We start from the raw sequence: 4767 nt of genomic DNA, 5'->3' as shown, positions 1-4767 counted from the left end.
GGAGGTCATCTCTCAGTCAGAATGGGTACACAGGTATGTCATGGACTCCTATTTTATATCCTATAGACCCTTCCCACAACTTCGTTTCCTCTGTTGAGGCATGCCACCAGTCTGGTTAAGATCCTTTGAGGGGCTCAGTAGTAGAGTGCTTGCCTTGCAAGCATGAGGCCCTGGGTTCCATTCCTTAGCACCACATAAACAGAAAAGGCTGGAAGTGGTGCAGTGCCTCAAGTGGTAGAGCCACGCCCCTTGAGCTGAAGAGCTGAGCGACAACACCCAAGCCCAGAGCTCAGATCCCATAAACTACAGGAAAAGAAAAGTCCTTTGATCCTGAATTTAGGGAACATTGAAGCTAGACCTGAAGTACACCAGAGAGTATCTAAAGGGAGGCATAAAATTCATCAAACCAACCCAAAGACGTTCTAGAACCAACTACGGCTGAGACCAACCTGCCCTGTTCTGATTCTTGGGGACCTTTAGGGTCCCTCTTGCTTCCGCTGGCCTGCCTTCTAGAAATGCCCTTCCAGCTCGGGAGCAGCCACATGACCGAGACTGTTAGCTGCCTTTTACTCTTCAGGGGAGACTCGGCCACCTGCCCTGAGTACACAACTTTGCAGACCTCAGCAAAATAGCCATACAAATGACAGGAGGAAAACAGCCTCCCCACTGTACAGCAACCTAACATGTACCATGCCTTTGCTACTGGATAAGGTGGAAGGAGGGGGTGTAAGCACCTTTTGCCCAGGCTGATTTCTGTGCCTGCTTTGGCCCCAACAATGTTGGGACTTCCTCATCCAAAGGGATTTTGGCATGCCTTACTCGAGCTGATTCTGGAGTAGTTACAGGATCCCCAACGAGCAGATCTCTTGTGCAGACAATCTATTTGTGGCTGTGTTGGCTTGTTACGGTGCTTTCTTCCAACAGGCTTAACTCTGGAGTTAGGAATAGACATTCCAAAGGACTTTCCAAACTGATGGCAAACCCATTACCTAGACAACCACTTCCAGGTTGGTATCCATTTCTGAGATTAGAGCACTGACTTAGTTTAAGAATCCAGGATACCCTGTAGTAAAGAGGCTATGGTCAACACGAAGGTCCCAGATCCCTGAGCTCTGTTCTTGAGACAAGTTTAAGCCTAACCCCAACATGTCATCAACCAGAAAATCACAGCAGAGGGTTCCACAGCCCTAAGGCTCTGTGTACTCTTGATTTAGTTCCCTGTTCTTGACAGATCATAGCATTAACTCTTCAATGTGTGGGCAGGGAAGCATGCAGGTCTTCCATTGATGCTCCTAACTATGCATCCTGATTCTCTTGTGAGATTAAGAAGCACAATATTAGCCAGGTGCCAGTAGCTCACACCTGTAATCCTAGCTACTCAAGAGACAGATCTGAAGATTGCAGTTTGAAGCCAACCCTGGCAGGAAAGTCCATGAGACTATCTCCAATAGACCACCCAAAAGAAGCTGGAAGTGACTTTATGGCTCAACATGATAGAGCACTAGCCTTGAGCTATAGAGAGGCTCATGGACAGAGCCCAGGCCCTGAGTTCAAGCCCAGGACCAGCAAATAATAATAAGGCAAATAATGAATGGTTAATACTAAAAATGCAAAACTAAGAATTGCAATGTTTCGTGTCTAAACCCAAGTATGCACCTCTGATAGTGGAGCAGCTCCTCCCCTGCAGGAAGCCTGGTGAAGCCAGTGGCTTTCTAATCCACAGGGATGTGACAGGCAGTAGCCATCATCCTTGTGCCTGCCTTGGCTTTGGAGGCAAACAGACATGAAGAAGCCATTACCACACATCTCTGGCACCCAAATAGACACAGGAATAGAGGGACATGAGCAGGACCTGTAGAAAATGGTCGTTTCATTCTCTAATTTCTACTTCTTTTCTCGTGAGCCTCCCAAAATTGTGTGCCCAGAAATAAAATATGACATTCACTTTTAATTCCCCAGTTGGAGAAAGTGGTAACAGAATTTGCCTCCAGGGAAGGAGAAAAATGGAAGATAATCCAACATTTTGTACCATATGCTTGTTGATTTGAAATTTTAAAGGAAAAAAAAAAAAGCTATTCAGGTGGCTGAGAGCTGAGGATCCCAGTTCCAAGCCACTCAGTAAAAAAGTTCCTAACATTTATATCTCCAATTAGTCACCAGAAAAGCTGGAAGTAGCTGGGTGCAGGTGGCTCACACCTGTAATCCTAGCGACTCAGGAGGCTGAGATCTGAGGATCAAGGTTCAAAGCCAGACCCGGCAGGAAAAGTCCATGAGACTCTTATCTCCAATGAACCACCAGAAAACAAAGTGGAGCTGTGGCTCAAGTGGTAGAGCCCTCACCTCGAACTGAAGAACTGAGGGACAGCGCCCAGATAGGAGTTTTAGCATGAGTGGTAGAGATTCTCTCTTTAGAGCATGTACAGATAGGAAGAGACCTAGGTTCTATAGAAACACATAGGAAAGGGAAGAGATGAACCCATCCAACATCCACTCTTGATAAATCATCCAAGAGTCAAGGAGACAGAAACAGTAACACCAGGACTGGGAAGTTGGCTCAGTGGTAGAGTGCTTGCCTTGCATGCCTGAGACCCTGGATTTGATTCCTCAGCACCACATAAGCAGAAAAAGCTGGACTTGGCGCTGTGGCTCAAAGTAGTAGAGCACTAGCCTTGAGGTGAAGAGCTGAGGAATAGCACCCAGGCCCAGAGTTCAAGCCCCATGATTGACACACACACACAAAAAAAAGTAACACCATATATACAGTGGGAAATGGACTAAATAAGGATGTGTTTGTGGTCTCTGGCTGAGTACAAAGTCCTACCTTGTTCTCTGCTTGGAGCAGGGATTTTTTTTTTCTTCTGTCGGTTGTGGGGCTTGAACTCAGGGAGGGCCTGGGTTCTGTCCCTGTTTGTGCTTAAGGCTAGAGCTTTGAACCACAGCACTGATTCCAGTTTTTTGGTGGTTCATTGGAGATAAGAGGGCTGGCTTCGAACTTCAATCTTTAGATCTCAGCCTCCTGAGTAGCTAGGATTACAAGTGTGAGCCACTGGTGCCCAGCAGAGGAGGGATTCTTGTTTGCTGTGCTGGTCCTCTGGTTTGAACCAGGGCCTAGGCAGTGTCCCTGAGTTTGTTTTGCTCAAGGCTACCACTCTACCACTTGAGCCACGGCTCCATTTCCTACTTTTGTGGTGATTGGTTGAAGAGTTTCGTAGGCTTTCCTGCCCATGCTGACTTCCAACCTCCAGCCTCAGATCTCAGCCTCCTGAGTAGCTGGGATTACAGGAGTGAGCCAAGAGCAAGTATTCCCACTGGTATTTTATTTTTCCCCAGAAGCAGCACAAGGTCATGAAAAAGAGCCATAGGAAGTCATCCCCTTGAAGCTTAGTGCTCCAGACTGGAATGCTGAGAGGGTGTGGGTAGTTACTGTTCTTTCATTGATGCTTTTATTAGGTCCTACAGAGCCTACTTCCCTACCTGGCACCAGTTGGAGACAGAAATCTACCTGGGCAGGCTGAGCCGACCTCATAGACTGGAACGGTAGGACAGGATCTTAGCTTTTCTGCAGGGAGTTTGCCAGTCCTGGAGGGGAGGGGGGGGTCACTAGGCTGGGCAAATAGACTGCCAAAGAAATGAAACAACCCATCAAGACACATAGGGTGTGTGGTGGGGGGGAGGCATATTAAAAGATGAAGTCTCTATTCTAGTTGCCTGACCAATGGGAGTCTCTCAGACCAGCAGCAGAGTTTGCCCTGGGACTGAGACTTGAACATAATCATTTGGATCAGTAAGTTACACATCAAGAGGTAGATAGATGGTAATTTGGCTTGGGGGAGGGGGTTGGGGGGAAGGGGATGTCATAAGCTACTGCATCTGCATGCCTCTCCCACAAACAGGTCTCCTAGATTCCCCCCACCCGCACCCCCCCACACACACACTGTGATCAGAAGACAAGTACCCCCTCCCCAAACTAACATTAGCCCAGCCTGGCATTGACATCTGCCCTTGGATGGGCATTGGTGGTCCAGGACACCTTAGAGGAAGAAATACATCGCAGGAGGGGGTGGGGTAGAAAAGGAACCAGAATTAAAGGCCACTCTCCAGGCTCCAGGCTGCCCAGAGGGTCTCCCACATTCACACACACACACACACACACACACACACACACACACACACACACCGTTGATGATGAGCCGTGTGAGATGCGAGCTCTCATGGCTTTGGCTGTGGACGGATTAGACACGATCCGATTAGAGCCTGTGCCCCCCACCCCACCCCACCTTTCCAGGCTCTGCCAATGTCTGCCCCACCTTTGTGGGGACCTCCCCCCAAAGGAACCCTCCGTGCAACACGGGGGGGTTGGGATGGGGAGTAGAAGGGGGGGAGAGTTTGGCACAAAAACCCTTCCGGGCTCTTCCAGATTCCATATTGGGGGCTCCACCCCGAGCTTTCAGGTGCTGGGGGGGAGGGAAAAAGGGGGTGTCTGAGCCTACAACGTTTCCCCCCTCTCCGCCCCCATCCTGCCCCCACCCCTGCCTCCATACTCCTCGCGTTGGTGGATGGGTTGTGTTTGGGGGGGTATCCCCCCCGGCTCGCCCCTCTCTCCTCCCCTGCACACCAGGTCTGCAAACCCTTGCACCTGTCGGCTCAGCGCCTGCCCCCCCTCACCCCCGGCCCCCTCCACTCCCGGGGGATACAGATTCCCCCCCCCAGACGCCCCCGCCCTCAGGCCCCCTGCAGGAAGAAGGAGAGAGGCGGGCGTCCGCGCTA

This window comes from Dipodomys ordii, unplaced genomic scaffold (assembly GCF_000151885.1).
Source record: "Dipodomys ordii isolate 6190 unplaced genomic scaffold, Dord_2.0 Scaffold107, whole genome shotgun sequence".
Classification (NCBI taxonomy): domain Eukaryota; kingdom Metazoa; phylum Chordata; class Mammalia; order Rodentia; family Heteromyidae; genus Dipodomys; species Dipodomys ordii.
Note: the sequence above shows the minus strand (reverse complement) of the source record.